The sequence below is a fragment of the Saccopteryx bilineata genome, chromosome 3 (genome assembly GCF_036850765.1).
Source record: "Saccopteryx bilineata isolate mSacBil1 chromosome 3, mSacBil1_pri_phased_curated, whole genome shotgun sequence".
NCBI classification, from domain to species: Eukaryota; Metazoa; Chordata; class Mammalia; order Chiroptera; family Emballonuridae; genus Saccopteryx; species Saccopteryx bilineata.
In genome coordinates this window covers 27,909,985-27,936,831 of record NC_089492.1, presented here as the reverse complement: position 1 = coordinate 27,936,831, position 26,847 = coordinate 27,909,985, and positions in this window count along the sequence as shown.

The following is a 26,847-nucleotide window of genomic DNA, read 5'->3' as shown; positions in this document are numbered from 1 at the left end:
ATAAAAAGGGGACACTAGAGTTTAGGTCTCTGGACAGCTGCTTAGCCAACAAAAACAAGCGTACTTGCTAAAAACAGCAAATATTTTAGATTATAAAATTCTCTGTCTAGTACTTTATAAAATGTAAAACCAGTTTCCGCTTTGATAAATTTCAAATCTGAGCTTTTTAGGCCAATATTCTCCATGTGAACCAGTAGCTATGCACAGCTACTACTTTTGACTATTTTACACTGTCTATCACCATATCAATTAATCTACAGAAGTTAATTTGCAGCTTCTATTGACATTTCCTTAGCCTTTGACTTTAAAAGCAGAGATAGTTCTTAAGATAAACTATGCTAGCTCACAGTAATACCCACAGCTTAACATCAGAATGCAAAACAGAGCTGTCAGAACAGATTTTCCTTTCATGATGGTAAAATACACACGTGCTCTGAACTATCCAGTTTTCTTTGTTTATTGAAGACTTGACATCATTTTAGTTGGCCTACTTCCACTTTACCTTATAGGAGAGAAAATCATTTTCCTATATGTTGATGATACAGTTTTTTATCATCTTAAAATGAGTTGACTTAGCAGATAGTTCTCTCAATGTAGTTATCTGACTAATGTCTAAATCCGTGGTAGTCAACCTGGTCCCTACCGCCCACTGGTGGGTGTTCCAGCTTTCATGGTGGGCGGTAGTGGAGCAACCAAAGTATAAATAAAAAGATAGATTTAACTATAGTAAGTTGTTTTATAAAGATTCATTCTGCCAAACTTAGCAAAAATCCGACATAAAGTACTTGGTTATTATATGCTTTAACTTGCTGTAACTCTGCTTTATAAATTTTATAAAGTTACTTCCCTACTTTATAAATCACCATTACTGTGGAACTGGTGGGTGGTTAGAAAACTTACTACTAACAGAGATATAAAAGTGGGCGGTAGGTATAAAAAGGTTGACTACCCCTGGTCTAAATGAATGCCTCTTATCTAGGCGAAATGATTCAAGCTATCAGTTTAGAGAACCATTTCCAAATATTGATTAAAGAAAAAGAAGCCTTTTCATGAGTTAATTTCCTTACTGTCAGGGGTGCATTTTGTGAAAAGTTTATCATGTAAGGTCCTCAATTAAATTGTTGCATCAATCAAATTAATTTTCTAATCTAATGGTTGTATTTTGAAACATCAGTTTCACAAATGCAAACTAACATTATTTCTGCAATGAGCTACGATGTAGAACTTTGAGGTCTCCATTGCCCATTTTTTCCTCTGTTTAGCCGGGACATAAATGTACGGTAAATAATTAATAGCCCTGATTAAAGGATTTCTGTTCTGAGGAAGGTGGTTTTCTATTGAAAACCTGGTTAAAATTCTTAATTTTCATTAGAAGACATCACCTATTTTTTGTGCAAGGCAAAATTTTGGATCTGCTCTTAATCAGTAGCACAGAGTATCTGCATTCCAGATATAATCAGAGCGCAAAGCTCAAATCATTTTGGACCCCAATATTGGTCCCCCTAAAACTATTCATTGAAATAAATCATATTGAGAGTTGACAAGCCATATGATTAATTTTTTGTTGTTGTCGCTGTTCAGATTAGATAAGAGTATCAGAAAGCTGAATATACATTTATCTTCAATTATCCTCCTAAGTTAAGTCAAATATGTTAGGCTGAATAATCACTCCCCAAAATGACCAGACCCTAATTCCCAAATATGTTACCCTTATATGGCAAAAGGGATTCATATATTTTGAGATGGGGAAATTATCCAAGATTGTCCCAATAAGCCCAATGTAATCACATGGTCTTTATAAAACAGAGGCAGACTATCAGAGTCAAAGAAAAAGGTTTAGTGACAGAAGCAGTGGTGGGAGTGATATGGCCAGGAACCAAGGAATGAGGACCGACTCTATCCGCTGGAAAATGCAAGAAACAGATTTTCCTGGAGCCTCCAAAAAGAATCACAGCTCTGCAGACACTTTGAACTTTGCACTGTCAAACCCATTTCAGACTTTTGACCACCAGAATTGTTAGGTAATAATTTGTACTGATTTAAGTCACTAAGTTTGTGGTAATTTGTTGCAGCACAATAAGAGACCCTTATAACATGCTAAAAGAAAATCATATGTAAAATCTTTTTTACTGAACTAATAATGTTGTTTCCACTACAGTATGTCTGCTTTTTAGAGCTGCTCAGGAGAAATATTTTTCAGATGTTTGTCAGTACAATTCTGTTCTTTTGACCTACTAAAATCTATAATAATGTCCCTGATTATTCTTTTTTGTGCAATTTCACTAAGAAATTCCAATGTAATCCATCATTATGAATACAAACTTTATCTCTGATTCAGCTTTACTTTTCTGGTTTTGTTTCCTCTATACTTTTTCATTTACTTACCTTACATCTCCTTGACTTATATATAAGCCACTTACCATTTTTGAAGTGAATATAAATAACTTATTAAACAAATAAATTTTTACAAATATTTTATTAAGAAATATTTTCTTAATGCTAATTGAAGTTCTCCCCATTGTAAATGAACCTCATTGGCAATTTGGCCTGCAAAGAGAGGAAATTTGGAAGAGAGACACTTCGGGGGAGAAAAATAAGGGGTTCAAAGTTTTTTCTTGTTTTCAATTTAGACAAATTATATTTTCACTTTGTAATTTGTAAAAGACTCATTAATATAAAATCCATTATATAGCCTCCATTTCTCAACTATGTAATAAAAAATTGTATTTCTTTTCCACATTTAAACATTTATTATTTTTATTTTTCTTTATATGTGATGACACTGATATTGGCCACATATGAATAGGGATTTAAGATTGATAATTGTATTTTTTAAAATTGCCCTTTGACTTTTGATAACAGCTATTCACTCTTTGGTTAAACCTTTACATTCTGTAACACTGGCTTTCCACATTTGAAGGGCTCTTGTGTAAGGACGAAGAGCTGACTTTCTCTGCTCTTCACCCAGTGACACATGACATTGAAACAATCTAACTTTGTCTGCACTGTGACAGAAATGTTCTCATTTAATAGTTGTCACAGACCACAGCTCATTTGATGAGCTCCACTTAGCTGTACCCCTGCAAATACATTTCCTATAGTTGGTGCTGATATTGGGGAATTAACCTTTCATGCCCCTTTCCATTTGATCTTACCTGTTGACATTTGTATGCCAAAAAAAGAAAATGTCAGTGGCAGGAGAAAGAATAGATATGAAGTTCCAAAGTGCTTGTCTGCCACGCAGACAGGTTTGACTGAGGAAGGTGACTGGAAAAAGTGTGAAGATCATGCCAGACATTGGGATATATGTTTAGAACAGAAAAAAAAACAAAACTGACCAGCAGGAAAAGCTTGTGGGAATAAAACCTCTGGGGACTAAGCAGATGATGGCAGGTGACAAAGTAGACCACTAAGAGGTGAATAGAAGAGGATAATTTGCAGAGACACATGAAGCACTCGACATGGAAATTGGGCAGCCAGTCAAAGATACATCAGTCTTGACTGGTCAAAATCACATTTTGATTTGACTGCTCACATCTTGTTGTTGAGTGGGAATTTCCTTGATCATGTGGAAAGTAGAGAAGATCAATGTCTAAAATGTTCATAAAAGCTTATAGAGAGAATGAGGGTGACAGAAAAATAGATTATAACACAGCAGGGACACATAACAAAATGTTCACTTAAAGTAATAAATGTTTATGTTTTTTTATACAAGAAATAGGAAAAATGCTTCTCAATCTACCTGTATAAAATGGCAGTTGCTTATATTCATTTTACTGATTTGTTTCCTAACCATCTGTACTTAAACGTCCTTTCTTTGTTTGTGATTTATGGCTATTTTCTTTAATAGGCTATAAGTTACAAGAGGGCAGGAATCACATCTATTTTGTTCATTATTCATTATTCAGTAGCAAGTTCAATACCTGTCACACAGAAGGCATTGAATATATATTTATCAAATAAATTAGTATATGAATGACAAAACTCAACCTACCTAGATGCTTATTGGTGTGTGGCTGACTTCTAAAACTATGACCATCCAAAACTAGATTTTGTTTCTATGTCAATAAAACATCAGTACATTTGAAACATCTAAATGAGCATTTCTGTTCTTAACTAAATATTTATCATTTTCTAGAAATTGTATTAAATAAATAGGATTTAGCAATATTTTCAGTCTTTTCTGGCTCTGGATGAGTGAGAACAAACATAAATAGAACTAGAGCCCATTTGTGTTTTTGTTTTTAATTTCTGGAATCTATGGAAACCACTAAAAGTACTAAGTACGTAAAAGAAAAAAAATTAGATTAGTTTCAGAATTAAATAATAGGTCCAGTCTTTCCTCCATTTGTTCACCAATCTCTGTACTCATATTAAGATGTTTGAATCTATTTGTCACCCCATCTGCTTACATTTAGATTTGAAAACTAGATAGCACTTGTATAATATATACTACTCAATTTAGGCATTATTTTAAGGACACACACTTCACAGTGCTGGAACAAACTCAGTATATCTAATCTCTAACTTCTTTTCCTAGAAAAAAACAATCTAATCTAAGTCTATTTTGTAGTGTTTTAGGAAACAACATGTTCCTGTTCACCATGATACTGGTAACATCACAGGAAAAATAGGTACCTGTACCTAAGGGTCTCTGAGCTCACAGGATCCTACTGAACCCTTCCCCTCTTACTTAAAATCTATATATAGTCCCTATTGCAGGAGGTAGAATTTGTGAAAGAACATCAACCTTCAAACACAGGAGTAACAAAATATCAATGGCATAAATAAACATAATTATACTCCCATGAGGTGCAATTAAGAAAAATACAGAAAAGGGGTAACCACGAAGGCACTGGCAACAATACAATTTCTTTTTGGCAACCCTGTGCTCACTGTAATTGACTTTCAAGACCATAAAACCAGTCTTCAATTCATCAGATCTGCATGAGAATCTTATTTTCAGAAATACCCAATTGATTACAATGGATAGATCATGAAGAGTCTTGCCAAAGACAAGATTCCTCTGTATAAATTATTACCTTGTGTGGTAGGAAAAAATTGAGAGGTGCCTGCAAAACACATGTTCTTTCCTGAAGAAGCATGTCCTTGAGGACAATAACCAATGTAGGAATCAGAGCTTATAATTTAGAAGGCATCTACTTTATTTTATAAGAGTGCCTGCTGGAAGCTGATCTCCACTTCATTTATTCTTGCTTTGTAAAAAAAAAAAAAAAAAAAAAAAAAAAAGCATACCTATAAACAGTGAAAATATTTAAATATGTAGACTGCAGAAGCAGCAACAGAGAAAAATATTGTGTAGACTGGTGTGGTGCTATCATATCTATATTTAAATGCTCTGAAAATAAAAATATATGAGATTAAACTTCAGGCAAATAGTGATAATGTTGCTTTGTTCTAGTGCCTGGAATACATAGAAAGTTTAAAACAGAGGAAAAGATGTCTTTTACAACCTTGTCATTCTCCGCTCCACTTGGCTTTGTGTTAGGAAAAAGGTTTTGTTGTTAGAGGCCCAGCAGAGGCACAGAGTCCTAGACAACATCTTACATGGCTTGCTGAAAGCAGACCGGTGCTTAAGATGCTCCACTCCTAAGTGAGACCACCAGAATTTGGGTTCCAGATCCATCAATTAATAGCTGCTGATGTAAACTGTTTAGCTTTTCTAAGTTTTATCTTAAAAAGAGGACTATTTGTCACGTAAGTGTTTAATATGACTAGAATGTAACTAAGGATTAAAAATGCTAGCTATGATTATGATAATACTTCATATGTACGTGTTTTAAAATTCAGAGCAGAGTGTAAAAAAAAAAGAAGTATATAAATGCTTTTTTTGTTTCTGATTTTTAAGTACACTGGAGCAGGGTTTGTTTGTTTTTTGTTGTTTTTTTTTTAGAGCTGTTTTAGGTTCAAGGCAAAATAAATGGGAAGGTACAGAGAGTTACCATATACTCTGGTGCCCTACACATGTACAGCCTCCCCCATTTTCAACATCCCCCACCAGAGTGGCACAATTGTTAAAACTGATTAATCTACATTGACATATCACTCAAAGTACATAGTTTACAGTAAGGTTTACTTCTGGTATTATACATCCTACAGGTTTTGATGTAAATAATTTTTTTATTTCCAAACTTACTGAATAGTTCATTACCAATATATTTAGTAACTTGGTAACTATTAATGAAACAAATCTTATTTCATTAAAACAAGTTTACTGGGATATAATGAAAGAACACCAAAAGATATACCTTTGATGGCAATAATTATATTATTTTAATGTAATAATGTGACACTATACTATAAAATTCTTAAGCAAGTGCTTTTTGAATGTCTATTTGCAAGGCAATATCTTAGGACAATTGCTATAGGGGAGGAAACAGGGAGATAATTTTTTAAAAATTATTTTTAGATGTATATTCTGCTCAGTAAGCTTTTTATTCCACTAAGCTTTAAGTTTAGTAAAATAAATAAGGCATATATATATAAAATTACAATTAAAAATGAAAGTGACAAAATAATGTGATCAAGAATTCTCAGAATATATAAAATTATTGAAAGTCTCAAGACAGAAGAATTTCTTCTGGCTAATCTGATACTAATAAACCAATTCCATGAGAGAATTGGTTTATTAAGAATTTTGAACAAAGGCTAAACCTTTGTTGGGGGAAGAAAAGAGATAAGCAAAGTTACAGAGTATAGAAAATGTGGAAAAGGTCCCTTTATTCATTCAATCAATTCTGCATATATTTAGCCAGTGACTGACAGGAGCCATCCACTGTTCTTGGTGCTGAAGATAAAGCAATAAACTAAACAAACAAAGGTCCTGTCCTTGAGGAACTTGTCTATTATAAGAAAGCAAAGTTTGGTAGAAGCAAAACAAATAAATAAACAAAAATTTGGAAAAGGGGGTCAGAAAATGCTTGGAGAAGTACAATAGGGCCTGATCACAGAAAGTTCTGAAGGTCAAGCTAGAAAGTCAGAAGTTCTCCTGCTTAGATGAAGGCAAGCCATTAAAGTTTTTTGTGCAGCAAAATATCCTATTCAGATTTGTACTTCATGAAGATAAATCAGGTAGCTAATTGGTAAAATAAAAGTTAGAGGAAAGAAGTGGGTTCTACAAAGAAAAAACACAGACAAGCAAGTCATAATAGAGATAAGGCAGGTGCTGGGATAGGGCACAGGAGGGGTTTCTGGAATGAAGTTAAGCTCTAAGGACACAAAAAGTTTGTGTCTTCCAAATAAGGGAAGGCAGTTCCCGGCCAGCACTTCCTGGTGTAGTTCTGCACAGGAGGCATTAAATTTCCAGTGTGACTACCTTTTCCTCTGGCAGATTAATTATCTTTGAAGTGGTCAACTGACTCAATCTTTATACCTTTACAAGTGTTTCTTTTTGCTGAAAGAAATGGCTACTGAGGTAAAAATGAAGGCTCTCCTCTCCAAATAAAAGGAAGGAACTCCCATCATTAAGGGTCCTTACTCTAAAAAGAACACTGAGGAATTGGGGGAAAGGGACCTCTCTGTTCCAGTTTAATTCTTTTATCTACTTTGAAACCATCTGTTTAGCCAATAAAGAGAAAAATTAAGAGCGGTGATGAATGAAAAGCAGAGGGAGACTGCAGGGGTGCCTAGGCGCTGTTGAGTTAGGCCAATCCACAACCGTCTCCAAAATGAGCTTGATGCTTATTTTCAAAGTCTTTTGACCCCTGCCTTTATTCTTGTTTTTTTTTTTTACTTTCTTTCATTTATTCTTAAACGAACCAATGTACAAAATGAGTCTGTAGTCAGCTTGCAACAAGAGGGGCAACGAGTTGTCTGTTAAATTCCCAGCTCCAATCTACAGAATCTGAGACTTTTTCAAATATTGCCAACAGGATAGATTATGAGAGTGACAGAGAAACATATGTATGTATCTCAAATTACCAGAATAAAACACAGATTATCAATACTCACAATCTTTTTGAGCACACAAAGAAATTAGATAAGAAAATACATATATAAACCCAGTACACACACATACACATACACATATACTCACACATAAATACACATACGCACAAAATACTCCACTGAGGAATATTAAGAAATAAAGGCTTTGATTGGTGCCTAAGTATTTTCTATATGATCTGCCCTTACTCTCCCACCCACATGCACCTTTTCCCCTTCTTTGACAGGCTTCTAAGAATAAAGAAATAGAAAGTAAGGGATGTGTACTCGTGTGATCCTGTGAGCAAATTTCACCACTTATGTTCTATATCCTTAAAGCATTTTACTTCAACTTTCTGAGCTTAATTTTCTGATTGTAAATTCTATTAATAATAATATCTATCTTTAGATTCTAGTGAGAGCACACATATAAATGCTCACAATTACAATTAATAAGCAATTAATAAATATTATTTATCATTAGTTATTTCATTGTCATTGTCATTATTATTAAACCACTTGGATGTAGAAAGTCAATTAAAAGGCAAAATTCAAGGCACAATTTCTTGAACCTATAATGCAGTTGAGATACCAACACGTGCCAGCAGGTCTTAAAAGTGCAAACTCACTTAAAACCCAGGAGTCCTGGGGCAGCTACTATCAACTCTAAGAAGAGTGAGATACATACAACTCAAAAACTTAAAATAGCTCTGAAGTGTTGGCAAAGATATCCTTGTTGTGAAGGTACAACAAGTGCCCTTTGTGAGTTTCACTCCCTGAGTGTTAACTGACATACAGCATGCAACACTTGACAGTCTTGCTCAAAAGCAGTTTAAAGGAAAGTGCCTGAAATACAGAGAATTTGGCTGCTCATTATAGACACCACTTTGGCAAACATCATGTTGAGGCATCAAAGCTTTTCAAACATTGGAGGACCTAACTCCGACTCAGATAAGCAAGCTGATAAACAAACCGTGCCTGATTCCAGGGTATATCTGTTTAATATAATTGTTCTTCCCAGCTGAAAGTGCAGGCCTACTATAATTTAATTTAAATTGTTCAAACAGAAAACTGTTTTTAAAATTGGTATGTGGTTTCTTTTTCTCCTGATCTTTCTGGAGTTGCAAGTATGAGAATGGCCAGTTTTCACCTGCAGATCCTAACCCTTACTTTATTGATTCTAGATTTTTTAAGCACCCCTTAACTTCCCAGCCTATTTAAGAAGTCATCTCTAGTACTGTGATGAGACTAGGGCTCTTACCATGCCCTTGGAACTATCCCTGCTCTGTCTCTACTACTAAAATGAATACAATTTTTAAAAAAGAAATTTAGAACTACATGTGAGAAATGCCTTACAGTTGCTTATATTGATACATATTGTAAATACTAAGTACATCAGATATAACACATTCTTGTTTCAGATATAAAGAGCTATACAATGTGGATCATTTTATGAGTTTGTATGTCATACTTTTGCCTTTATAAGAGCTTGCTAGTGTTTCTATCAGGAGTATAAATGTTGTGCTAGAATAGAGATAGCTATATAGGCTATCAATCAAATTATTCATTTACTTATGGCTGCTTGTTTCATGACTAGTTTCAGGAGGGATTTTCTCCTTTATAAATAACTCTTTTCACTTTAGTCTGCATATTTCGTCACATCAATTAAAAAATCTTTCATGAGTACTTGGTATGTATCAGCAGCACCATGTTGGGCCATAGGACAAAACCATCATAAAAGTATAAGTAAATTGTTTCATGCACTATGACAGATGCTATCATAAAGATCAATTGGGGTGAAGATGTAATTAAGCTAGTAAAAAGTGTCCAGGTACCAATTTTAACTTGTGGCATAGAGGGGTTTCCCCCTACCCTCCACCAAACAATTTTCTGGACAAGCATGGGGTGTCCCATAATTCAACTAAATTCTGACATTATCTACCTGGAGACAGTGTCCTATTCCACAGATCAGGGGATAAATTCTACAAGACAGCCCTCCCCAACTTCAGACACCACTCACAAGTCTAGGTTGTTAACCATACTTGTGACCAACTGGCTATAAATCAGAAGTTCCCAAGACACTCCTTCTTTTTAAGTTTGATTAATTTGTTAGAGCAATTCACAGAACTCAGGAAACCATTTACTTGCTAGATCACCAGTTTATTATAAAATGCACAGGCCAGATAGAAGAAATGCATAGGGCAATGTATGACAAAAGGACAAGGAGTTTCCATGCTCTCTCTAAGCATCCACTCTCTCCGAACCTCCAGACCCTGTCCTTTTTGGGTTTCTTATGGAGGCTTGGGGACAGGGCATGGACTGACAGTTCCAACTCTGTAATCACCAATCATAATTGAACCAGCCCCTTGCCTTCACTTTCTGTTAACTTTCTAAAAGTTACCTTAGTAACATACTAAAAGACACCTTAATTGTTCTTATCTGGGAAATTCAAGGGTATTAGGAGATATGAGCCAGGAACCCAGGACAAAGACCAAATGTACATGAGCAATATATTTTGATCATCTGAATAACCAAATATATATATTTCTTAAACATCACTAGATCACAGAGAATATAGAAAAGAGTGCTTATTTGGAGATACGAAAGTACTGGGAAGACTTCCTATGGAAATGAAACCTCAGATGAATATGAGTATTGCTTCAACCTGGCTTGTGGTATGAGTGGACTTAGAGTTGGGCTAAGAGATGATATGAGAGAGAAGGTACGGCTTGAGGCAGAGAAATGAAAGGTCAGAATACAGAGAAAGCGAGGATTTACACAAGCCAAATCTGAGCAGTTTAGAGTTGTTATAAAGTAGAGCATAAAGCACGGAGTTCAGATGTGAGGCAGGAGAATTGAGCAAGTTCCAGTCTTGAATTGGCAATGTGGAGAATTTTGGATTTTATTCCAATTGCAAAGGGAAGCTGTATAGTGGTACCTTGAGATACAAACAGACCAACATAGGAATTTTTTTTAAGATACGAGCTGCGACTCCATCCATATTTTTGTTCGAGATCTGAGCAAAATTCTGAGATATGAGTCGTGGTTTGGGAAGCTGCTGCCAGTTGGCACACAGGTCCAGTATTGGCTGTTCAATATATGAGCTGACTGACTTACAAGCTCAGTTTCAGAACAAATTAAATTAGTATCTCAAGGTACCATTGTATTTGTTTCCTATTGCTGCTGTAACAAATTACCGTGGACTTTGTGGCTTTAAACAACACAAATTTTACCTTATATTTCTTGAGTTTAGAAGTCCAAAATGGTTTGTTAGTGCTGTTTTCTTTTGGAGGTTCTAGGAAAAAATGTTTCCCATGCACCTTTCTTAGCACATGGGCCCTTTACAGAAATTCCACCACTTCAATGTCATGTTTCCATCCTTCTGATTCTTGTGGACAAAAAGAATAAATAAAGGGCCACATACTAAACCTGAGAAGCTCAAAGGAGGCCAGTCTGGCAGGCCCCGGAAACTCAGAGACTGAAAGGAGCCATGTAGGATGGTCTGAACATAAACACTGCTAACTAAAAGCAGGCCGTGGTGGGTAGCCATGTCCTAGGCCTGTAGTCTTCTTGACGAAAGTCAATCTTTACTTTAAATGTCTAATGTCTTTTGTATCTAAGATAACATACCTTTGAAGTGTCAGAGTAGTCGTCTGTTCCGGACCTCTCAGGGCACAACCACCAGCACCAGGGCAAGGGCCACAGAACCCCTCATAGTTATCTTGTTGCCCATGTACCACTTCTATATGCTATAAAATGTTAATGACTATTTTGTACCCACTAATGCAAAAGAAGTACGTGTTACTTTAGTTTCCCTTTTTGTCTGATCCCAAAGATTTTCCTTCTTTGCTTTCTCTTGCCCCCTTATTCTACACCAATGGATTTCATGTAACCCTCCTTATATCCCCTGTTACTCTAATGTATAAAACAAGCTGTAAAACTGCTTTGCTCTGGAGCATTTTCTCAATCCGTTGAGATTTGTTTCCCGGCAATTGTCATCGGTTTGGTTCCAAAATACTCATAAAAATTCTGGACAGGTTTGGATGTTTTTAACTTTGACAATCTTCTACCTCTCTTTTTCATTTAGAAAGGTGATTAGATTGTGCTTAGCAGGACAGTATTCCCATCTTAAGAGCCTCAATTTAATCACATCTATAAAGTACCATTTGCTATATAAGGTAATACATTCACAGGATGCTGAGATTAGAATGTAGACATCATCAGAGAGTGATTATTCTGCCTATCATAGAAGCTATTTCAAGTTTTAAGCCAGGCATTGAAAAATTTGAGTTAACTTAAAGCTAACTGAGAATCAAGAACATTTTATAATTCATGAGCTTCTGTATTTTTTCCAACATCAGGTAATCATGTTAAAAAAATATCCTTTAGGTATCTTATCATATATCCAATATTTCTCCTTTCTTTCTCCCTCTCCCAGTCAAGGGTAAGTGGGGATGTATATGTATGTATCATTAAAAGGGTCAATAACAGGCCCTGGCCGGTTGGCTCAGTGGTGGAGCATCAGCCTGGCGTGCAAGAGTCCTGGGTTCGATTCCCAGCCAGGGCACACAGGAGAAGCGCCCATCTGCTTCTCTACCCCTCCCCCCCTCCTTCCTCTCTGTATCTCTCTTCCCCTCCTGCAGCCAAGGCTCCATTGGAGCAAAGTTGGCCCAGGCTCTGAGGATGGCTCCATGGCCTCTGCCTCAGGCACTAGAACGGCTCTGGTTACAACAGAGCAACGCCTCAGATGGGCAGAGCATTGCCCCCTGGTGGGCATGACGGGTGGATCCAGGTCGGGCACATGCGAGGGTCTGTCTGACTACTTCCCCATTTCCAACTTCAGAAAAAAAAAAGGGGGGGGGTCAATAACAAGCATACAGGAAATAATACCCTGTATGGATGAGAGTTTCTATATTTAAAAAAGAAATTATTTATGTTTAATTAAATAATATGGGTTCTTAGTCTGAATTTAAGACCACATAACAATCAACACTTTATGGATATGAGAAGCCAAGGGGACCTGGATACAAGCCCTAGCTTTGCTACTTTGCAGGTGTGTGTTCCTAGAACTAGATGCCTGAGCTTCTTGGGACTCATGTTCCTCATATATTAAAGGGACACAACAGTGTCTGCCTAGCAGTTTTGTTGTAAGAATTAATATAATATTGGCAGTAACATTTTGCTATCATGGTGTCAGGCTTTTAAAATGGGAAAAGCACCATATATCTATGTATATGTTCTACAACACCTTATTTCTCAAATAAAAAAGCAGACATGAATCATAAAAGCCAGATATCGCAAGTAAAAAACACTACATAGAATCTGTCACATTTAGTTTAATCTTAAAAAAAAGGTTTAAAAAAGCAGTAGTCAGTGTGACTATTATAATGATTATCTATTCAAACATACAAAAAAGAATTGTGAAATACTATGTTCACTGTGGATATTTTTAAAAATTGCCTCAAAACCAACATCTTTGCAGGAGCCACGGTTGGCCTGGAGCTCCCCACGGCCTCTCTTCCAGCCCAAGCTGGCAGCCTTATTCTTCCTTTTATTATTATTATCATTACTCACAGCTGCTGAAGAACTAATCCAATAACATTCGAGCTCCCAGGCATCCAAAGTAATTCCCAAACCTTTTTCTTTTTTCCAAATATAGTCACCCTAAGGGCATGAGTGCACAAATCTGAAAAAGGCTTAAAAAATCACATTTTCTTTTGAAATACTTAAAAACGTCCTCAGGACACTTCATCATTCAGTTTGTTTAAGGATGCACGTATAAACTGATGTTAGACCAGCAAAGGAAGGCTGAAGCTGGCGAATTGTGTTTGTAGATGCTCATCCCAGCCAATATCAGGGCATAGATATAAATGAACTAGCCTTCAGATGGGGAACATTGTATAATGGAAAACATACTGGGCCTGAAGTCAGAAGCCTTCATTTTAATCCTACAGATTGAAGAGCATACACAAATCATTTATTTCAACTCTCTAATGTTATTGACTCATTCACTCAGAAAATATTTATCAATGCCCTATCATATGCCATGCTCTGTTCTAGGCGCTAGGGGTTAAAATGAGCAAAAGAGATGGTAGACAGGAAGAAAAGAAGGTACAGAAAGTGAGGCCACAGAGAGGCTTTGACAACATATTATTTTCTCCTTTTTTATTAGATCTTTCATTCCAAGATTTATGGGAAATGATTTTAAAAGAAATGTAAAACATTCGTAGAAATGAATAAATATTCAATAAATATTAGTTGAGTGCTTCTCATTTACTTTCATGCATAAAAAGTCCTTGGTGATTCTAAGTTCAATTAAATATTCATAGATAACTTCTTTTTCTTTTAACATTAATTTTTTACCATACCTCTTTAATTCATTCAAGTGAATTCTGCTCAAAGAGGGGAAAATGCTCAATATTGCACTATTCAATAAAAATCTATAAATTAATGTGTCTCAATTCTTTTTTTAAAATCTGTTTTAGCCTTTCCTATTATTGTACCATGCCTGTTGAAGCTAGTACCATACCATCCTATTATAAATATCTCAAATTTTAAAGAAATTTCACTTAGATGAAATCTGTCTTTTTTTGTTCGATCTTTTTATATTGTTTAGTATTTACAATATATGGTGGCCTTAAGAGATTTTCAGGCTTGTAATTTTGATTACGAGTATTTTTTATTTTAAATGCTGATCTTAGAATCAAGTGGCCAATGTTTCTTATAATTGGTCTTTTCTCACTATACAAACGTTATTGAGCAGTACTTTTGGAGAAACGACCGATATCAGGACCAACACAACGTAGCAACAGGATGAGCCTGAAATGTCTTGTAATAACAGAAAATATAGAAGTGATTTAAATAAAAAAGGGGGAAAAAAAAGAAAAGTAAAGTGTGTCATAAAAACACAGGAAACAGATCAAAGAGGTACCCATGGCCAAATACTAAGACAATTTGAGCACTAAAATAGTTAAGTTCAGTAATGAATTACAAACCATTCAGAAGAAGGAATTTATGAACCCATACACGTAACAACCAGATAAATAAACAAATGAAGAAGGAAGGTGACCTGGCTGGTTGCTCAGTGGATAGAGCGTCGGCTCTGCGTGTGGATATCCTAGGTTCATTCTCCAGTCAGAGCACACATGAGAAGTGCCCATCTGCTTCTCTTCCCCTCCTCTCCCCCTTCTCTCTCTCTTCCCCTCTCCAGGGCTCAAATAGTTCCAGTATGGGCCTCAGGTGCTGAGGATAGCTATGTTGATTCGAGTATCTGCCTTAGATGGGGGTTGCTGGGTGGATCCCAGTCAAGATGCATGCAGGAGTCTGTCTCACTATCCCCTCTCCTCTCTCTTAAAAAGAAAAAAAGAAAAAAAAAGGAAGGCTTTGCTTATAGGAGAATGACAAACGCTGATTGAAGAATACTGAGGAGCAATAGGAATAGAAAAATCATTATATTGCAACTAATAAATACTGAGTTGAATAAAGATTGAACCAGGAAAGAAAGGTAAATATATGCTAAATCCAGGAAGTGTTTTGTTGAAGAGAAGACTATTTCCACGGTCTTAAGATATCTTCTTGTAGACTGCTTATTCATGACAAGGAAAGGAAATGCTAATTACGAAGTGGAGAAATTTTCTCTACAAGTAATCAAAATCAGCATCACCAAAGAGGGACGGGTGCACAGAGGTTTACCTCCAGCTGCAACAGCCTGTAAAGGACACAATGTAACTTATGGAATGTTCTGACTGAGAATGTACAGTATGAATCTAACCAGGAGGAAGCATCAGACAAACTCAAAGTAAAAAATGTTCTATAAAAGGGGTGGGGACTATATTCTTCAGAAATGTTAATGTCACAAAAGATTAAAAAAAAAAGATAGAGCCATGACAACTAAATGTACAATACTATCTGAGCCTAGAGCAGCGGTTCTCAACCTGTGGGTCGCGACCCCGGCGGGGGTCGAAGGACCAAAACACAAAATATGTCGGAAATACATATTTTATTTAAAAATGTATTGTATAATAAAAATGTATTTTCCGATGGCTTTGGGTGACCCCTGTGTTTTGGTCGTTCGACCCCCCCACAGGTTGAGAACTGTTGGCCTAGAGGATAGATGCTGACTGAAAATAGGAGGAAAATGCTACATTGGATAGTATTGGGTCAATTACAAAATAGGAATAGAAATGCTAGTTAAGATAAAACTTTCATCAATGTGAATTGTACTCCAAGTTAATAACTGTACAGTGATTGTAAAACAGAATATTCTTCTTGGGAAACTCACACTAAACTATTTAGGGTTAAAAGCCAATAATGAATGCATGCTTAAGTGACTCAGAAAAACAAATTATGTAGTTAGATAGATGGATATTGAAGACTAAATAGATAGAGTAACTGATTTAGAGTACAAATGATAAAAATGGTATGAAATATTAGCATTATGCAAATCTGAGAAAGTGTATACCAGTGGTAGTCAACCTGGTCCCTACTGCCCACTAGTGGGCATTCCAGCTTTGATGGCGGATGGTAGCAGAGCAACCAAAATATAAATAAAAAGATTATTTAACTATAGTAAGTTGTTTTATAAAGATTTATTCTGCCAAACTTAGCAAAAATCTGAAATACAGTACTTGGTAAGTAATTGTTATTATATGCTTTAACTTGCTGTAACTCTGCTTTATAAATTTTATAAAGTAAAGTTACTTTTCTACTTTAAAAATCACCATTACTGTGGAACCAGTGGGCGGTTAGAAAATTTTACTAACAGAGATACAAAAGTGGGCAGTAGGTATCAAAAGGTTGACTACCCCTGGTGTATACAAATGTTCTTTGTACTTATTTTTACCTTTTTTGTAAGTTTAAAAGTACTCCAAATAAAAAATTTAAATAATAAAAATATAAAATAATAAAATAATGAATGAGGGTGTTAAAAATCTTCCTTCTGAACCATCTTGCCAAAGTGGATTTTTTCATTATTTCCATTTGCTTCACTTTGCTAATTCCTTTTGTAATATCCAAATCATTTGATTTGTTCAGTATTTGCTAATTGTCTGTCTTCCTAAGAAAAAATCTCTTAGCTAAAGAAATAATCCATGTTATTGTCTACCCCCACACCAGCATCTAGCTTAGGGGGTGGCACAATGTAGGCACTGAATAAATACCTGTTGATTAGATGGGAAAAAACTATTGATTTTTATATATTTATTTAATATCTAGATGTTTTCAACTTTATCCTGTTTCTAGTTTTTCACAATGGGACATGTGATACATTTACATGGTTTGAGTAGAATAGAGAACGCATAATTGAATTTGCTTATACTATATAAGATACTGTAAAGAGTACTAATAAATTATTATTAAAAGAATGTGATATCTACACACAAAAGTCTTAAAATTTGGAGAAGAATAAAGCATATTTTAAATAATTTATTAGGATCTCTAGAATTCAAAACTTCAGCCTAAAGATTATATACTATTTATTAATATTAATTAATGAAAATTCTGAAGTAATATAGATTTTGGGTAAATACTTCTGGCTTAGTATCTGCATACATGTATGTGAATTTTGGAGCACAGTCATATAATGAGTAAATTATACAGCTAAGTACCTGGAAATACTCATTTTTAGAATAAATATTAAAAGAATAAAAGCTTTTTAAATATTTAAGTGGAAGAGCAAATTTGAAATTTTGGAAAGAGAAACCATTGAAAATATCACACTACCCAAGCTATGTTAATAACGACCTTATCTAATTAATAGTGAGTAACTTTAGCATGTAGTTATGTTTGTTTATTCATCAGTTACTTTCATCCTTCAAATATTACAAAATATCTATGAATATATACAATATATTTTGTAGTGATATTATTTAATAAAAGTAATAAAATGTATAACCAGCTAATTCTGATATAAAGTTATAAACAAAAAATAAAGTGTAAGAAAGAGTTGTAAAGTATAAAATAGCCAATTTTTTAAATATTGAAATTAATTTAGAGAAAAGAATAATATAAGTTTCTAACTTTTAGTCTGACAGGAAACCAAATATATAGTTGGGCAAAACTGTCAAAAACAATCATTTAACTTTGCTGATTTCACCAAAGTGGGCTCCTTTGATATGAAGTGTTGACAGTTAAAGTGGTGACCTTGGTGGCAAGCAAAGAGTGATGGACAGCAGCTCTATTAGTCTGAGGTTACAGTCTTATTTCAGGCAAACAATGGACTGATGAATAGCCAGACACTTAATAAAAACATTTAAACAGTTATAGGAGGTTTCGATATTCAAAATTACTATCATCAATAAACAATATGAAAATAAAAGTTAAAAAATTACATATACATTAGCAAAAAATAAAATAGAAATAAACTTAAAAGAAATTCAAGATTTGTAAATTGAGAACTATAAAACATTGTTTAAAAATTAAGAAATTTTAAATAATTAGAAATTTGATATTCATGGATGGAAAGACTCAATATTTTAAGATTGAAGATCTCCCTAACTTGATCTATAGAGTCATCATAATCCTTATCAAAATCCCAGAAATATTTTCTGTAGAAATTGACAAGGTGATTTTAAAACTGATATGAAAATGCAAAGGACCTAGAAGAGTCAAAACAATTTTGAAAAAAAAGAATAAATTTGGAGGACTTACATTATTTGATTTCAAGCTTTACTGTAAAATGATAATACTTAACATAGTGTGCTATTGGTATAATGATAGGCATGTAGAGTAGATCAGTGGTTTTCAACCATTTTACACTTGGGGACTGGTGAAAATAGGAGAATTATTCAGGAACCACCTAAGCATAAGCGAACACGACTAAGATCATTTGGTCTATAATCTTCACACACATCAGGGCGGTTAACTCTTTTGCAAACCATCACAAAATTTCTGGCAGATCAGTCTATGAACTAGCAGTTGAAAAACACTGGAACAGGTCAATGGAATCAAATTGATAGTTCAGAAATAAACCCTTACATTTATAGTAAATTGATTTTTCACAAGGGTGCCACAAAGTCAGTTAAATAGAAAAAGGAAGTCTTAAAAATAACGATGCTGGGACAATTAGAAATACATTTGCAAATAAAATAAAATAAATTTTAAAACCTATTTATACCATAAAAATTAAATCAAAATGTATCACAGACTGAAATGTAAGAAATAAAACTTTTAGAAAAAAAATAAATGAGAAAATCTTCATGACCTTAGTTTAGGTAGTGTTGTTAGACATGACAATAGATGCACAAGCCATCAAAGAAACACTAACAAATTGAACTTCATTCAAGTTAAAGACACTTGTTCCAAGTGTCCATCAGTGGACGAGTGGATTAAAAAGCTATGGTACAAATATACAATGGAATACTATGGGGCCATGAAAAAGAACGAAAACTTACCTTTCCCAACAACATGGATGGACCTGGAAACTATTATGTTAAATGAAATAAGCCAGGCAGAAAAAGAAAAATATCATATGACCTCACTCATTTGAGGGATCCAATGAACAATGTGAACTGAGGAACGAAATTGAGACAGAAGAGAGATCAAAGGGACCAGAGCAAAAGAGGACAGAGGGAAAGGGGATGATAGGATGGGATAAAGCTGAAGGGAAGAAGGAGGGCACTGTGGGGAGGGGGGCAAAGGAAATGTTAAGGGGAATATAGGGGAGGGGGGATGCATTTGGGGCAACACTAGAATCTATATAAACACAATAAATTAAAATCAATTAAAAATTAAAAAGACAAGTCAAGGACTAGGAGAAAGTATTTGAAAACTATATATCTAAATAAAAGATTTGTACCCAGGTTATATAAAAGAAGAAAAAAATCATGTAACTCAGTAATTAAGAAAGAAAATTCAATTTAAAAATGAGCAAATTCTTGAGAAGACAGTTTACTAAAGAAAATATATTACTGGCTAATAAGCACATGAAATATGTTAAACATTACTAGTTCTTAGGGAAATACAAATTAAAACAACAATGATATATGACAGCACATGCACCAAAATGACTATAATTAAAAGACATACAATACTAAGTGTTGACACAGATGTGGGGAAACTGGAAATCTCATATATGCTGATGGGAATGTAAAATAGCACTGGCTCTTTGGAAAACAGTTCAGTACTTTGTGAAAATATTAACTATAAACTTATATAAACAGCAAATCCATTCCTAGAAATCTGCACAAGATAAATGGAAACTTACATCCACACAAACTTCTACTGAATGTTCATAGCAGTCTTACTGATCATAACCAAAAGCTGGAAAGAATTCAAATGTCTATTAACTGGTCAATGAATAAAGCAATAAAATGGAATAAGTACTGACCCTACCAGGATTGATTGAAATAGGCATTGAGAATTTATAAAGGATGATGAAAATGTTCTAAAACTGAGTGATGGCTATGGTTGAAAAGTCTGTAAACTTACTAAAAATTATTCAATTGTATACTTACAATGGATGAATTTATTTATGTAAATTATACTTCAATAAAATATTTATAACAATATTTTGCTATATAATGAATTAACAAATTGAGAAAGATATCTTAAAATAAATTTTTAATAAATTCTAATGTGTTCCCTGTATACATCTATCACCCACATACCCATCTACTTTCATTTTATATCATGGCCCTTCCTTAATAAATTATATCATGAGGCAGACATTTTGTGAGGATACGGTTATTCCAACAAAAATATTAATACAAAGAAGTAACTTTTTCTTTTCTAAGCTTCAAAATACATTTCTAAAGCACCTGAAAGAAATAATAGCTTTGAGAATGTTCTCCCGAAAGGTATTTATACTCAGCATTCTCCATGCCAAATTCTACCCCTAGGCCGAATCATGGGGTAGGGTAGTGGCAACATAAAAAACTCCGTAAAGTTTTGAGAAATCTAAGAACATCAGAATCCGTGGCTCCTATATTTGGATTAAAGCCTGAAACATGAACAGTATCTCTGAAAACCTTATGTTCAGAGAACTATCTAAAGGGCAGATCAAGGCAGAAGGTCAGAGAGCTCTACCAGTTTTCTGCAGTCTAGAGGAGCAAGAGAGCAGCCAGCTTTGCCATGTGCACCACAGAAGTGTAGAAGAAGCTAAGAGAGGGAACCAACCCATAGAGATTTTTAACTCAAAGAAGAGTCAGTGTCCCCAAACTTTATTATTATGTAAGTTCCTCAGCACACAGATATGATTCTGGGAAGGAGGGAGGGCAATGAAACCATGAATTGCTCAGATTACATTTATTCCTTCTGGCATAATGGGAGCATAAAATAAATACCAAATTTGCTTACAAAGAACAAGAAGCAAGAAATTACAGTTTTTCCACGCTGAATTACTTTTCTTTCACATTAAATCTGTAAACTTAGATTTGTGCCTGCTATACAAATCTTATGAAGTGTTTCTCGGTCATTTTTCTATAACTATATCCTAAGAAACCTTCTTAGATTTTTTCCGCAAAGCACCTCATAAAATTTTAATAGCACATAGATATACAGTACATCTATTTATGTGCTATATTTATATAGATGTTTTAAATACAAAAAGAATAAGGTATATATATGTTTTTTGTCTTGTTCAAGAACAAATTTTTGCCCTCTTGAAAGCAATATCACTCTTTTTAAGAAAGCATGATACAAAATTCCACTTAACCAGAGCTAGAAAACAAATACATTAAATAATCAATATTGTTACTTTATGACTAGCACTTTACCAATACTTTTTTATAATTTCATTTGATCTCTTCTACAAACTTATGAAATACAATTATCATCCTCTTTTTCATAGAAAATTTAATGATTACCCTGCTAATAACTAATTAAACTGAAACTGGACCTAGAAGTTCCAACTCCAATTTTATGTTTTTTCTCCTTTTGTTTATCTCTAATTACATATTCAAAATTCATTATAAAATGTAAGTGCATATCACTGAAGAATTTGCAATGGCTTTGTTTACCTTATGATTGACATTGTCATAAAACTCTAGAGAAATGTATTGAAATTTTAAATAATGAGAGGCTGACAAAAACACATGCAAAAAGATTAATTCACAAATTATTACTAAAACTGAGAATATTAAATATACATTTTAAAACACAAAGAAAAAGAGGAATTAACATATATACTCATTTCTATATATTAACATATTCAAAGTTAAGAATTTATCTTTTATTGTTAATGAAATATAGCCTATCCCCAAAAAATGATTCTAAAACTAAATCCATATTTATTTATTAGCTGTGAAGTTATAAAGTAAAATTTGTAAATATTATTTTATTACAACTACCAGTATATTTACAGTTCACATTCAGACTCTACCTATGTATACCAATTGTTTTGTCATAAATATCACAAATATTCCATGCCAAATCCTTATTTCAATATTTATAAAGCAATCACTGCCTATTTCCCTAGTCTTACTAGGATCACAAAAGGATGCTACTCCATGGACTGAAATATATGACACAACTTTATGATTGGTGATTTTGAAGAGCCTTTCCTGGCAGAGACCATGTGAAAGAGCAACTCTCTCTTTTCTGTCTGTTTGCCCAGAACACATTAGCTTCATCTATTGGAAGGGTATTTAATATGCTGACCATCTTCGAAAACAAGCTTGAGGAACAAACAAACAGTAGATAAGCTGGAATAAAAATCTGTCTATAAAACCAAGCTAGATGTTTATGCCACAAAGTAAAGGAATATATACCAACGGTTTCTACTCTGACACTCCAAAACCTCCAGATATGGATTGGAGTGAACCTAATCCTAGTAATTACGAATGCTTTAAATTAATTGTTCACTTCTGGTGCAAAATAGGAGAATCATCAGAGCAAATTGCTGGTTAAAGATCACCCCAAGGAAGGAACTGCAAAGGCCCCTGTGGAAGGAGTTTGGCACGTTTATGAAACTGAGAGAAGTCTAATATAGTTATAATATCCTCTTTGAGTTTATCAGGACTGTTCTTCATGAAATCATTTGGAATGTTTTTAGCATGTTTTAATTAATACCTTATTTATTTTTATTTCTATTTGGCATAATAAAAGCCATAAAATAATAATATAATTAATAGATAAATGAGCAATTAGAATAATTAAAATTAAGAACAAGTAGTAAAGAAAAGCATATCCACTGTGGTAGACCAGTTTTAGAAGTGTTTGAATTACTATACATACAAAGTTGACATACCAAAATACCTCTAGATCTTAAGTCCTTTAGTACTAAAAAGAGCATAATCCATCATGACCTTCAAATACAGGAAATTCAGATATAAATGTGGTTTTAATGAAAATATTTTAAACTCACTTGATTAATAAAAATAATAGTTTTCTTTAATATCCTGAGAAAATATTTAGATTAAATGGCTATGACCCAACTCTCTCCAAAAATATATAGTGAAATGCACTGAATTTAAGGTAATGGTGTTGAAATATAACATTAAATCAACTTGAGGACAATCCAACATATTTAAATATTATATATTTTCCTGGATTAATGAAGATATCTATTTATCTGAATCTACATTTATATATGTGTGTATAAACACTGAAAACTTTGACAGAATTTAGAAATCAATTTAAGTCAAATAGCATGACCATCCATTTAAATAACCAGGTATTTTAAAAAATGTAAAATTGTTTATTCAATGCAACTGTCAGAGTCTAAAAAATGCCTGAATCAAATATAGAAAATCAATTTAATGATAATAATGCAGTCTCTACACACTTTTTTTTACCTTGCCAAAAATGACTTCATAAATTGATTAGAACAGCCCTGGCCAGTTGGCTCAATGTATAGATTGTCATCCCGGCATGTAGACATCCCAGCTTTGATTTCCAGTCAGGGCACACATGAGAAGTGCCCATATGCTTCTCTTCCCCTCCCTCTCCCCCTTCCCTCTCTCTTCTCCTCTCACAGCCAGTGGCTCAACTGGTTCAAGTGTTGGCCCAGGGCATTTAGGATTGCTCAGTTGATTTGAATATCAGTCCCAGACAGGGAGGGCTTGCTGGGTGGAACCCACTCAGGATGCATGTGGGAGTCTGCCTATCTCCCCTCCTCTCACTTAAAAAATTAATCAATAAATAAAAGTAAATAAATTGAGTAGAAGACTGCCTAAATTTTAATAACAAGAAGAGGTAAAAAATGTTAATGAACAGATTAAATGACAAAAAATGAATAAAATATAAAATAAATATAAAAAAGTCATACTCAGGTGATAGTATCATAACTGTGTCATTGGTTCTCTCTGTTAAGGCAGAGTCTACCTTCTGGAAAGGGCATGATAGTAAATATTTTAGATTTTGTAGACCACAAAGAGTTTCTGTGATATACTCTTTTTTTATTTTAACATCTTTTAAAAATGTGAAAAATATTCTTGGCTCAAGGCAAGGACTAGGTCTTATTTTTATACCCCCACACATTGTTAGTGGTTTAATAAATATAGTCAGATGGACTGAGAGATGGGCTTAATTCTCCACTTAGCTGAGTTATGAAACTGTCAAATTTGACTAGCTTTGCAAAAGATGGGGAAAAAAGAACACAGTGTACAGAACTGTCTTTCAAAGAAATATGCTCAATTGCATGAGTTGATTTCTTCATTTTACATTTTTGTCAAAGCAGTATTTCATGAAACACAAATCTTCATTTTATTAACCTATTTCCCAGAACATCAATATGCTTTGAAAATGAGCTAATAAAACCTCAAAATTAAAGCTGCCTTTAGTAATTGCATGTAACTGAGTGATAGATGTGGCTTCAATTAGAGCAATAATATTGAACACATCTTGGTACTTCCTTTATCCGCTCTATGAACTACCAATACATAAGATGGCTTAAACTAAATGACTTGAAATTAACTCACCATGCATATGATTTGGAAAAAATATGTAAAGCTAAAGAGCTAGTATCTTTATCCAGCTGTAAAAACAGATGAACAGAGAATTGATAGAGCAATTGATATTGCCTTAGCTGTTCCATGGGTGATTACTGGGTGAACACGATGATACCCCTCAAAAACAACCTGCCCTTCAGAAAACTGAGGGAAGTCCTCAGAATCTAGAAGACCAACAACTGCTTCTTGACAGGAGCTGCTTAACAGCAGAACCTGCAGATTCTTCTGGGATAGCTCATAAATGATAGGAGAAAGGCATGTCTAGACTAAAAAGGGCAACAACCAACCACAGTTTCCTTTGAAGTTAAATTTGGTATAGAAGAGAATTCTAAAATTTCTGTGGGTTTATAGAGACTACCAATGTTAGCTGGGCATATTTCTCAATCTGCCAGCCCCCAAGAGGGACCTTGGACTCAGTTACATGGAAGATTCTCTGTAATAAAGGTCAAAGGATCACACAGACCATGGTATTTCATGGAGGTCCAGCTGGGCACCCCAACTGCCCAGTGTGACACCACAGGGTCAACACAGTGGTCACTATGCTCTGAGGGCATTAACAACTGGTCAGCAATACTATCGAGATCACTAGCAGTTGGATCAGCATAAAAGCTTCCCTGGACTCATTGAGTTACCTCTCAGTACTGACAAGTTGGTAATAATATACATGAACTCCTCACCCTGCCCCCTCTACCAACACCTTGTAAGTTTCCAGTATCTTAAGAACTGGAACCAGGAACAAGGAATGGCAAACCCCTGAAGGGAATAAAAGTTGGATATGTAGTTTTTAAATTCAAGATACTATCCAAATATGTTTGAAGAAACTTCAATATCCGTTTACTGGTCTAGAATAAGTTGTGCGAGCTAGATAAGGTATCTCCTCTAGAAATGTTTTTATACTTATAAAAAAAGAGTACCATTTTTGCCTCACTAAATTTTGTGAATTACAACAACCATGAAGTATCTTAACAGACATACTAAAAATTAAAATGGTCTTTTCCTCAAATTGCAAGTTGTTAGAATACAGAAATCTTTAATATTCCATAAGCGATCACAGACATTTAGAAAGCCAGGAAACTAAAAGTAATTAAGAAACCATAAGAGGAATGGGAAAATAATTATCTGCTTAAAAATGTCTGTGGAAAAAACGCTAAATCTGAGGTTGCCTCTGAGACTTTTGTAGAATAAATTCTAGTTTATCTTTGAAAATAAACATATAATGTTCCCATGGAGACCAAATCAATTTTCCCCTCAGCTCAAAACTGTAGAAAATTAAGTTATTAAGTACTGAGATGTAACAAAGCTTCATAAATATTCCAAACTGACAGAAAAAGCATTAATGAGCTGAAACAACAAACAGCAAAGAGTAGGCTGTACTTACAGAAAAATATACAACATAAGGTTGACAAGTTTAAATATGTTTCAATTATCTGATAAAAGTACTCCAAAGCAAATGCAAATTGATAATAAAAATAGCCTATTATTAAGAATCTATCTATGCTCCTCTTTTTCTTCTTTAAGATGTAATGTTAGGTTGTTTACTTTGGATTTCTCTTGTTTCTTGGGGTAGGCTTGTAATAATATAAAAACTTTCCTCTTATTAATGCTTTTGCTACAAACCAGAAGTTTTGATGTCATATTGTCATTCTCATCTGTCTCTATATATCTTTTGATCTCTTCTTCTGTTTTTTCATCAACCCAGTCATTTTTTTAGTAGTAGGTTGTTTAGTTTCCACATTTCTGTGGGTTTCTTTACTTCCTTTTTGCAGTTGATTTCTAATTTCAGAGCACTGTGGTCATAGAATACGCTTGGTATAATTTCAATCCTGTATTTGTGGAGGCTAGTTTTGTGACTCAACAAGTGGTCTTTCTTTGAGAATGTTCCATGTACACTAGAAAAGAATCTGATGTTCTAAGATGAAGGATTCCGTAAATATAAATTATGTATACTTGGTCTAAAGTATTACTTAAGATCAATATTTCTTTATTGATTTTCTGTTTGGATGATCTATCAAGAGCT